Genomic DNA, 12207 nt, shown 5'->3' with positions numbered 1-12207 from the left:
CTAGGACTGCAACAGGGCCCCCAAAGGCCCAACTGTGTGGCCGATGTCCACTTTGTGGCTCATTTTTGCTGTGATAAATTTGGGATCCCAATTGTGTTTATACTTTTTGAGACTTTATTATTTACTCCCACAGAACAGTTGTATTTTTTTTTAAGATTGTATTTATTTATTTGACAGAGAGAGAGAGAGAAAGCACAAGCAGGGAGAGAGATCCCAGGACCCTGGAATCACGACCGGAGCCAAAGGCAGATACTTAACTGACTGAGCCACCTGGGCACCCCTCCCACAGAACAGTTTTTTTAAGCTTTAGTTGGATGCAAACTCCTCAAGGACATAAATTTCTGAATTATCTGTATCATCCCAGGACTTGACAGAGAGAGGCCGGCACAGAACTCCACAAAGGTGTGCTGCACGGAAGAAAGGTAGCCAGTCTTCCTGTGTGACCTGGAGGGGACATTTGGTAGGTTTCCTTTTCCTGTAAGTATTTTTCCCATGGGTGAGAATAGAAGGTATATACAACTTGCAGTCCTACTTCTGTTTTCAATGAACATGATATAGGCATTTTCCTGGGTGCTAGAGTCTGAATAACTGTGCCCCCCACCCCAAATTTATATGTTGAAAACCTAATGCCCAAGATGACAGTATTAGGAGGCAGAGCCCTAAGGGGGTCAGGAGGCTGTGAGGTTGGAGCCCTCATAAAATGGGATTAGTGCTCTTATAAAAGAAAGCCCAGAGAGCTCGCTTGTCTCTTTTATCATGTGAGGGTGCTATGAGAAGTCTGTGACTTCAAGAGGACCCTTACCAACCATGCTAGCACCCTGGTCTTGGGTTAGCAAGATAAATACATTTCTGTTGTTTATAAGTGACCTAGTCTCTGGTATTTTTTTATGGCAACCCAAATGGACTAAGACACCATATTACCACAAATTCTTCCCATTTTCTTCGTGCGTGCACGTGGTGCGCCTGCACCCACATTTTCTAAGCTTTTTTTTTTTTTTTTTTTTTGGTGTTCAGCCTTTAGATTATTTCCTCTTATTAACTATTGTAAATAAAACTGTGGCCAGCCCTTTCATCTGCATCTTGGCCTGGTTTTTTAGGATTCCCTGAACTGGAATTGCTGGGTTAAAGGGAATAAACAGCTTTTGCTAATTTGATAGTTAAAAACACGTCATCTTGTGGTTTTAATCTGTATTTCTTTCCTTGTTAATGGTGCCAAACATTTTTCTTTATCTTTGTTTACGAACTGTATTTCCTCCTTTGTGAATTGTCTGTTCGTGTCCTTTGTCCATTTACCTGGTAGGGTCTTAACGTTCCTCTTACCAATTTGTATAAGTTTTTTTCCATTTTAAAGATTCTAACCCTTCTTATATTTGCTGAAAACAATTTCCCTCTTTCTGTGGCCTTGGGTTTTAATGCTATAGTGTTTGTTTATTGATATAGATATTTTCTAATTTTTTATAACTTATTTTTTCTATATTTTTAATAACTTTCTCCCGTACTTCTATTTTTTTTAAGATTTTATTTTTTTATTTGAGAGAAAGAAAGAGTGTGCATGCAAGAGAGCACAAGCAGCAGAAGCGGCAGAGGGAGAGGGAGAGGGAGAAGCAGGCTCCCGGCTGAGCAGGGAGCCCCATACGGGGCTCAATCCCAGGACCCCAAGATCATGACCAAAGGCAGACACTTAACCGCCTGGGCCACCCAGCCTCCCCCCTCCTGTACTTCTATTGTTTCTAACATTAAAATTCTTGAAAGAGAGGCCCGTACCCACCAGGTCGCTTTTCTAAACTCCACTCTCTCCAAAATCCACCATCATCCAGCTGTTGAGTCTAGGACTCTTTACAAGCTGCTCTCTATAAAGTCACCAATGACCTTCTACCACCTTTTAAATCTTGTGGCCCCCACCTGACCCACTGCAGGCATCTGGAAGGTGGAGGGCACCTCTCCTCTTGGCCTCCAAGGTGGACCCTGTTAATTGCCTCCTCAGCACCGTCTGCCCTTTCTCACTGGCTGTGCCTTCTCAGTCCCCTTCACCGGATCCTCCTAATCCTCCCATTTCTACAGGTGCTGAGAGATGTCTTCTCTTGCTCATTAAGTCTTATTCCTTAGGTGATTAATCTCCTTTAGTCCTGTGGCTATACATGCCAACTCCATGCCGGTGACTCCCAAATTTCTGTTGCCAACCTGAACCTCACCCCTGAACTCCATACTCCAGCTCCCTCTGCAACATCTCCACTTGGCGATCTAATAGGCAACCCAAACTTAACATGGCCACAAGACCAAAGTCAGATCCTTGATTTAGTCTCCTAGACTCGTCCTCCTTGTCCCAGCAAATGGCAACCTCAACCTTACAGATGCTCACACTAAAAGCTTTGGAGTCATCTTTGACTCCACTCTGTCATACCCTAAAGCCAGTCTATTGGCAAATCTTATCAAATGTATCTGGAATCTAATCACTTCTCACTTCTGCCAATCCAAGACCCCATTATCTCTCACCCGGGCTCCTGCAGTAGAATCCCACCTGGTCTTCCTGCTTTCACTCTTGGTCCTTGTATCATCTGTTCCCCATACCACAGCCTTTTTTTTTTTTAATTTTTTATTGTTATGTTAATCACCACACATTACATCATTAGTTCTTGATGTAGTGTTCCATGATTCATTGTTTGTGCATAACACCCAGTGCTCCACGCAGAATGTGCCCTCTTTAATACCCATCACCAGGCTGACCCATCCCCCCCACCCCCCTCCCCTCTAGAACCTCAGTTTGTTTTTCAGAGTCCATAGTCTCTCATGGTTCGTCTCCCCCTCCGTCCATACCACAGCCTTTTAAAAGTAAGGTGAATCGTATCACACCATGCTCGGAAGCCTCCAATAAAGTCTTTACCATGTCCTATTTAAGTCTGTACCTATTGTCTCCCACCCCACCTTTTTGACTATCTTCTCCCTTGCTTACTCCGCTCCAGCCAAGTTGGTTGTGTGATTCATTCAAGATAACCAAGCATGCTCCCACCTCAGAGAGTGCACACCTGTTCTTCCCTCTACCTGGAATGCTCTTCCACAGCTACCCTTGCTGCCTCATCTGCTTCAGACTCTACTCGAATGTCATCTAATGAAAGAGGCTTCCCTTACTCTGCTTTATTTTTCTTCATAACACTTATTGTCACCTACATATGATGTATCTATTTATTGTTTATTGTCTATCTCCACTGACTAGAATATGGCTCTGTGGTAGAAACCTCAAAGTGGTTCCCCATGATCCTCACCTTCCAGTATTCATGCCCTTATATAATCCCCTCCCCTTGAGTGTGAGCTGAACCTAGTGACTTATTTCACAACAAATACAATATGGAAAAAGTGATTGGACATCACTTCTAAGATTAGGTTACAAAACACTAACTGTTATCCTGCTTCTTACTTGACCTCTGGCCCAATGGAAAGGCCCACATTGCAATGAGTTGATGTCTCTGGCTGACAACCAGGAAGACGTGAGGCCAACAACTACATGAGTGAGCTGGGAAATAGATCCTCCCCCACTAGACCTTGAGATGACCACAGCCTTATGGGAGACCCCAAGCCAGAGGCACCCAGAGTCCCCAAGTCATGTCCAAATTCCTGATCCATAGAAACACTGAAATAATAAATGCTTGTTGTTTTAGGCCTCTGAGTTTTGGAGAAATATGTTACACAGAAATAAATGACTAAAACGAGGCCAGTGGAGCAGGATTCCTATTTATTTTATCCACATTGTCCCCAACATCTAGAAAATTGCGCACAGTAGTTACTCAGCAATATTTCTTTTTTTTATTTTTTTATTGTTATGTTAATCACCATATATTACATCATTAGTTTTTGATGCAGTGTTCCATGATTCATTGTTTGTGCATAACACCCAGTGCTCCACGCAGAATGTGCCCTCTTTAATACCCATCACCAGGCTAACCCATCCCCCCTCCCCCCTCCCCTCTAGAACCCTCAGTTTGTTTTTCAGAGTCCATAGTCTCTCATGGTTCGTCTCCCCCTCTGACTTACTCCCCTTCATTCTTCCTCTCCTGTTATCTTCTTCTTTTTCTTTTTTCTTAAAATATGTTGCGTTATTTGTTTCAGAAGTACAGATCTGTGATTCAACAGTCTTGCACAATTCACAGCGCTCACCGTAGCACATACCCTCCCCAATGTCTATCACCCAGCCACGCCATCCCTCCCACCCCCCACCACTCCAGTAACACTCAGTTTGTTCCTGAGATTAAGAATTCCTCATATCAGTGAGGTCATATGATACATGTCTTTCTCTGATTGACTTATTTCACTAAGCATAACACCCTCCAGTTCCATGCACGTCGTTGCAAATGGCAAGATCTCATTCCTTTTGATGGCTGCATTCAGCAATATTTCTGAATGAATGACTGAATTTGAGTTGTGCTAGGAAGACGGACTGTTTTGCTCTGGACAATGTGGTGTGTCTATGCAAGTACTGGAAACTACTTCAACCATTTTATTACCATTTGTTAAGCCACCCTGAATGCAAAGCCAACAGAGTGGGCGGAGCCAAGAAAATAAAGTCGCAGAGTCAGAAACCCAATGAACACACCTGCCCTACTTGTAAATTTTTTGGTTACTTGAGCAAAATTTAAACTAGCTTGGGCTGACTTTTCAATAATTTGAAATGAAAAGCATCCCAACTACTACAGTTTTTATGGCATCATTCTCTCCCCTGTCCCCAAATGTTCTTCTTTATCTCTTTTTCCCTCTGCCTACCCCCTTAGTGGTAGAGATTACAGTTGTCTACCCAGTTTCCATTCTCCCTTCTTCTCTAACAAGAGAATCCTGATTTAGTGAGAGCAGTAAGGGGTCTAGCTAAAGAACTACATTTCCCAGCCTCCCTTGAAGATAGGTCATGTGACTAAGTTCTGGCTAGTAAGCAGAAATTATGGGGTGGGTCTTCTGGAAAGACTTCCTTGAAAGCAGGCTCACTTGGCTGCCCTCTTCCGCTTCCCTGCTTCTTGAAATGTGATGGTGGGACCTAATGTGGCCATTTTATGATTGAAGCAAATTTGAGGATGAAAAACACACACTAAATATGGTGGAAGAAAAGAGAGGGCCTAGGTCTCTAATGAAGCCAACATACTAACCCTGAGAACCCCACCTCAGAACTTCTGTGATGAGAGAAATAAAAATCCTAATTTTGTTCCTTGTTTTTTCTGTTATCAATAACATAAGTGACATAACCCTTAAATGTGAACTTCCCCGGAGTCTGTTCTCGTCTTCTCTTTTCATGCACACACTTTTCCCAGCTCATCTCATCTACTCCCATGACTCCAGGAAACATCTATGTAATAAAGACTCCTAAAATGATGCCTGCACCTCCTGCCTATTTCCCAAGCTCTAGACCCGGATCCCAACTAGATGGCACTATAGAAGCATTCTGGGGATAGCATGGATTGTGGAGTCCGGTAGGTGTAGTCGCTAACCCTGACTTCATTACTCTGAGTAACCTTGGGTGAGCAACAGCATCTCTGAGCCTTAGTTTTCTTATCTGAGATGTAATGAACCTAATACTACTATTTCATAGGGTTTTTTATGACACAAATCTATGTAAAACAGTGCTTGGCCTATAACCAGTGCTAGATACCTTTAATTCTCTCGCTCCTATCACCCATCCCCACCCCCCACCCATATCCACTGTCTTCTGTCTGCTTACCTTCAGTTAAAAGCTTCACCAACTGCCCAGTCTCCCAAGATAGAAATCTTGGAATCTTCTTCAGCTTCTCTCTGTCAGTCCCCATCATTCCCTCATAGCCAATCAGTGACCAAATTCTGTTGATTCTGTCCTAGAACCGTGACCATGCTTTTCTATCTCCATTATTACTCTTATTTCTATGGCCAATCATAGGCTCTCTGCAACTGAACCTCCCACCCTTCTATCAGAGTTGTCCCTTTGAAAAACAAAACAAAACAAAACAGGATCTTGTATCAGCATAGCTTATGGACCTTTCCTGAATTTTCTTGCCTACGGAATAAAATCCAAATTCAACAAGTGGTCATCCAAGGCTGTCTCATTGCATCCCCTTCAGCCTCTTGCTCCGCTTTCCCTGGGTACTCACCATTCTCAGGCCCTTTCCCGACTCTGTCTTCACATCTGTTGGGATGTGTATGTCCTGCCCTTGGTCCTCTAAACCACACCATCACCATCGATATGTGGCCTAATAACTATTTGAAAGTTTAAACTTTTCTCCCTGCATTTCCCCCTCTTCCTCTCCCCATTCTAAAAGGTTCTGTCCTTCGTATCAGGGGAGGTTGGGCAAGTGGATAGCAGAGTTGGCTTGGAGACACTTGCCTTCCTGGCTTGTATTTCCCGAGCCCTAAGCCCATTGAGCTGAAGAGGTGAGAGTGTGCATCTGTTGGAAACAGGGCTAGAGGGAGGTATTTCCCCAAAACCAAGAAGAGATGCCTGAGCCTGGGGAGAATAAAGAGGTCTCTGGGGCCCCAGCAGTAGAGAGGTGTTCCCTGCTTTCTAGATGCACCAGAGGATATTAAATGCCCTTTCCACTTGGTGGAAATACCCATGATACACCAGGGAGAAGGGATTCAACAGCCAGGGTTTTGTGCCATTTAGACAGTGGTGCAGGGGACTGCACAGCCCTGCGGGCTGAGTAACACACCAAGATTTTAGCACAGCTTTGGGTGCAAGGGCAAGCCCCAGGAGGGACCAAGACTGAATTTCCTACAAGACTTACAAGATGGAGGCTGAGGGCAAAATGAAGTTGAATGATAAAAAAATCGTGAAATGGGATAGTTGGTGCCCTGAGTTTCCTACCTGCTTGAGAAGAAAGCCTTGACCCATCCTCTTGGGCTCCTGCCCTGTTCCTTCCCGCTTGCCCTCTGATCTCTTGCTCTTGTCTTTATGCCTCAGATTTCTGGTTCCCTAGGCCTGCTGTCAGGAGTTTTTGCCAATCCTCACAACTTCTCCTGGTTCTCTGGACTTTCAGTTTCCTGCAGAGCTATTGACTCTGCCAGCAGCTAGTTCCAACGTGCCCACCACCCAGCCAGGCCAGCCTCTGGCCCCAAAGGGTAGGAGCGAGAAGGGACACAGCACAGAAAGCTTTTTTTTCCCTCTTCTCTACCTGGCAGAATGTTACTTATGTCTTAGGGCTTTGCTCAAATGTCACCTCCCGGGAACCTTCCCTGACCTCCCTAGGCAGGGTTCCTTCCCTGGGTTTCATAGCATTTTGCTTATATCTCTGTGCTTTTCACGATGCATTATTATTTATGTGTTTATAGTGTGTCTTTTTCACCTTGACTGTGAACACCTTGGGGCTGGGAACCATGTCTCATTCACCTGGCACAATGTCAGCTGCAGAATAGGGCCTCACAGGTGCTTGTTAAATGCCATTTCTCATGCAGTCCCCCAGACTCTCACGCATCATTCTTTCCTGTTCCTCTGTATGGGGTAGAGATGCGTTTGGCTGCAAGTCACTGAGAACCTGACTACAGTGGCTTAAATAGAGACGTATTTTTCTCATGCAGCAAGAAGTCTGTAGGTAAGCAACTCGGGCCTGTCAGAGACGAAGCTTCTTCCTATCTTCCTATCTGGCTGGTTTTAATGAGTTGATCCTTGGGTAGCCGCTATAGCTCTGAGCATTACATATAAGTTCTAAGTAGGAAGAGGTAGGGAGGATGGAGAGCCAAGGATGTCCCTTTTCATTGGGAAAGCACAGATGTTCCCAGAAAACTTCTATTTACATCTCATTGGCCCAAACTGTTCACATGACCACCCTGAGCTGCAAGGGGGGCTGGGAAGGGAGAAAGTGGAAGGGCAGGGGTGTGAATGAGAACATCCTTGGGCCTCACCCCAGGCCTACAGAACCACAAATGCTAGAAGTGGAGCCCAGCATTCTGTGCTGTGACAAGTCTTCTAGATGATTCTGATTCTGCTGAAGCTGGAGAACCGTGGTCATATATTATGGCCAGTTGTATGGTAGGGGAAAAACAATCCTAGACTAGAATTGAAATCGCCCATATTTTTACTTTAATTTTTGCCACAGGTTAGCCGGGGACGGGAGTTTTCTGATCTATAAAATGGGAATATTAACGGTTGCCCTGACTTCGTTTACTGAATTGTTGTGAAGACCAATTTAAATATTGCTGATGAAAACGTATTGGAGGGACGCCTGGGTGGCTCAGTCGGTTAAACGTCTGCCTTTGGCTCAGGTCATGATCTCAGGGTCCTGGGATTGGAGTCTCGCATCGGGCTCTCTGCTCTGTGGAGAGCCTGTTTCTCCCTCTCCCCCTGTTCTTTCTCTCTCTCTCTCTCTCTCTCTCTCTCTCTCTCTGTCAAATAAATAAAATCTTAAAAAAAAAAAAGAAAAAACGTATTGGAAAATGTAAGTCATTGGACAGTCGTACTGACTTTTGGAAATGTAGAAACTCTCAGGTCACAGTTTATGCCACTGACGTCTTCAGCCGAGTACAAATGCCCGGGAAAAGCAAAACTATCTGCAAAAAGTAAGAAGAGATCGAAAAATTGCGACAGTAAGGGACAAAAATAGAAATTGAAACCACAGCCGTTCAAAATACACTGTTATCAAAAACAAATGTTTGCAGCAGCCCCAGTTGTTGCTGCTACAGGTGGTTTCCATGAGAGGAAAGAGGACGTACACGGTTTCAAAACAAATGCTTTGGAGGATAATGCAATGGAGCATTTAAGGGAAAGCGTTCGTAAGAAGATACAAAACAAATGTAAGGGATTTGGTGTTCTACCATTTGGATGCACCAAGTAGAGCGTCCGTCCCTCACTGTGTTCAGACTTGCTCCCCCAGTTCCTTGTTTATTCATTCCACAGCAGTCGCCCGCAACACAAACACTGAGGGGTTTTCACCGGTGAATTTGGATAGGTCCCCAGGTGCTCCCGAGGCACCAGGAAAGTCACAGTCAGATGGATACACGCCTTCAGGTGAGCTTCTCAGGTAAGGAAATTGCTGTGACCCAGATGGCAGAGCTGCGCCGACATCCGGAGACTGGCCGGTCCACTCATGTGAGAAGCACAGCATCAAGAAGGAAGTGTAGACAACTCTGAATACACTTAAAAACAATGAATTGTACACTTCACATGGGTGGATTCTGTGACATGTGAATCGTATCTCAATAAAGCTGTTAACAAAAAAAAAGGCGGGGGAGGCGCCTGGGTGGCTCAGTCAGTTAAACGTCTGCCTTCAGCTCAGGTCATGATCCCAGGGTCCCAGGATCGAGTCCCGCATGGGGCTCCCTGCTTAGCAGGGCGTCTCCTCCTCCCTCTGTCCCTCCCTCTCCCCATGCTCGTGTGCTCTCTCTCTCTCTCTCTCTCAAATAAATAAATAAAATCTCCAAAAAAACCCAGAACAAAACAAAACAAAAAAACTAAAAAAGAAGGAAGTGTTTGCAGGAGACCCCGTGACCCAGAGGCTATGCAGCAGCTAAGAGATGCTGTGTGTGTAGGTGTCAGTTAAATTTGTACAAAATGTGAAGCCAAGGTTTATTTATTGATTGATTTGTTTAACATCTGGGCCCCAACATGCAAGTGCTGTGATAAGAGAGTTTGTAGAAGCAAAATCACAAAGCCACCTGCTTCTTGGTGCTGGGGAGAAAGGGTAGCGATCTGCCTATGAAAAGCTGATGATGTAACTATCTGAAACTGGTGGTGCCCTGTAGCCAAGCTCCGTTCAAATAAATAGGCCAATGCTGGGGCACAGATCGGAAATATTCAGCCACTTTCGGAACTGGACTTCCTGAGGGTGTTTTAGTTCATCAGTGAGCCGAGTAGAGCCTCACCTGTTTCTCCTCCTTCCCCTTCTGTGAACCCCTCGCGACCTCCCTCACCCCTGCAGGTGGTAGTAGATGGCCAGGACGGCCGTAATTCCATATGTGAACATATTTCCTCTGTTGCCTTCCTCTCCTTCCTTCCTTGGGGATTGTTCTGGTTATGGCTGCTCCCAAGAACAGAGATTGAAATGTAATCAGTGGGACAGGGTGTTTCGGGGTTAGGATTCCTGGGGTCAAGTGCGAGCCCTACCACTCACAAGTCAGTGACCTGGTAAGTCATTTAACACCTCTTGATCCCATCCCTTCTCTGGTATTCCAGGACTTTGCTTCTGAAATGACCCCCTCTCCCCTGCAGCTAAGTCTCAGGTTCTCTACCGTGCCATTCTCATCAGCAACAGCAGCGGCTGGAACTTCTCGCATAGTAAAAATCCAACATAAACACAAAACCTCCCTGCCTCCCCATTCGGAGAGACGGTCTTTAGTTCCACCCCAATCCTTTGCTCTGTTCTCCTTCACAACAAAATTCCTAAAAAAGAATTGCTTAGTGTTGCAGACTGAATTGTGTGTCACCCCCCACCCCCAGAACTAATATGTGGAAGCCCTAGCCGCCAGCACCTCAGAAGGTGACTGTATTTGGAGACAGGGCCCTTAAACAGGTTTAGGTTAAACCAAGGCAGTCTGAGTGGGCTCCAGTCCCAGTCTGAAGAGGAGACTGGGATGCAGACAACACAGAGGAAGAGTCCATGTGAGGACACAGGGAGAAGGCAGCCGTCTGCAAGCCGCACAAAGAGGCCTCAGGAGAAACCAGTCCTGTCAACACCTGGATCTTGGACATCCAGCCTCCAGAACTGTGAGAAAATAACCGTCCGGTGTTTAAGCGACCAGTCTGCCGCACTTTATTATGGTGGCCCCAGCAAACTAACACACTTAGGCCTTCTGTCTCTGCTTCCTCTTCCCATTGTCTCGCTTTCTTGTGACCTCCCTTTCTCTCACCAGCGTTCCGTAGCCACCAATCCATCCCCCGGAACTGTTCCTCCAAGGTTACCACTGACCTGACCGCCACCACTGACCACCACCTTGCTGGCTCCGCTTCGCTGTCCTTAATCAGATTCGGCTTCTCCGCACTTGATCACAATTTCCTTCTGAAGGCTTTTTCGGCACTTGGATTCCAGGTCACCTCGCTCTAATTTTTCACTCACCTAATTGGCTGCTACTTCTCAGTCTTCTTGGCTGAATATTCCTTATCCTTTTTTTTTTTAATGCACTTATTTATTTATCTGAGAGAGAGAGTGGGGCTGTGGGGGAGAGGGGAGTGCAGAGGGAGAGGGAGAATCTCAAGCAGACTCTCCTCTGAGCACGGAACCCGACACAGGGCTCTATCCCAGGACCCTAAGATCATGACCTGAGCCAAAATCAAGAGTGAGACACTCAACCGACTGAGCCACCCAGAAGCCCCATCCTTCTTTCTTCTAAATGTCCGAGGCCCACGCCCAGGCCTCTTCTCTGTTTATAGCCTCTCCCTGCCCATTCCATCCAGTTCTGTGTCTTTAAATATTAACAAGCTGGTAAGTCACACCTTTATGTCACCAGCCCCCACCTGTCCCTTTAGCTCTGGGCCCAAATAGTCAATTGCCCAAAACATTTCCCCCCTTGGTATCCAAAGAACATTTCAAACTCAATGTGTCTGAAACTCCAGGGTACCAGCTCTCATGTCCCGTCACATTTAGAATGAGATCCAGACTTCTCATCCCTGCTTGCAAGTTTCCTCATGACCTTTCTGACCTCTTCTCCTTGCCCTGCTCCCCTTCCTCCTCACCCTGCAGCCCCACTGCTGGACCTCTCTGCACACCCATGGTGGGCCTTCACACTCACCGTTCCTTCTGCCCCTGTGACAAGTCACTGGCTAGAGCTTCACAGAGCTTACTTGCTCCTTTATTATCATTCAGGGCTTGGCTCAAAATCCACCTCCTTGAGAGGCCTTCCTCGACCCACTGTCTTACATATCACTCTCCTGAAGGTTGTAGAACTCAGTCCTCTCAGGTTACAGTTACAACATTTTAATAAGCTCATACTGTAGTGCCAAGCACTATGTTAAATGCTTTATATGCATGATCTCATTTAATCCTCAGAGCCACCTCATAGAGACAATCTTATCATTCCCATTTATAGATGAGGAAACTAAAGCTAAGAGAGGTCAAATCCAAGGTCAGATAACCTGCACTAAGGTCTGATTCCAGAACTAGTGCTCTTAACCATTAGACACAACTGCTTCTCACTTTAAATACTGTTCTTAATTATGGACAATATGGCCTCCATGCTTGATTGGTTTCAGTTGCACTTGTGTTTGAGCAGGTAAAGTAACTCAGGTGTATCAGTGTGTGTGCCGGGGAAGGGTTTATTTTCCAAACTCTGGCT

The 12207-nt window shown here is 45.6% G+C and overlaps 1 protein-coding gene across 1 annotated transcript in view; it reads left to right on the top strand.

The window, feature by feature from the left end:
• Positions 1-12207, top strand: part of TP53INP1 (tumor protein p53 inducible nuclear protein 1) — a 98598-nt gene that overhangs the window by 62107 nt on the left and 24284 nt on the right. The window contains 1 exon segment of the mRNA XM_027599978.2: positions 365-460. The gene's annotated coding sequence lies outside the window, so the exon portion shown is untranslated.

The sequence above is a fragment of the Zalophus californianus genome, chromosome 4 (genome assembly GCF_009762305.2).
Source record: "Zalophus californianus isolate mZalCal1 chromosome 4, mZalCal1.pri.v2, whole genome shotgun sequence".
Classification (NCBI taxonomy): domain Eukaryota; kingdom Metazoa; phylum Chordata; class Mammalia; order Carnivora; family Otariidae; genus Zalophus; species Zalophus californianus.
This window is presented reverse-complemented; position numbering and strand designations above follow the sequence as displayed.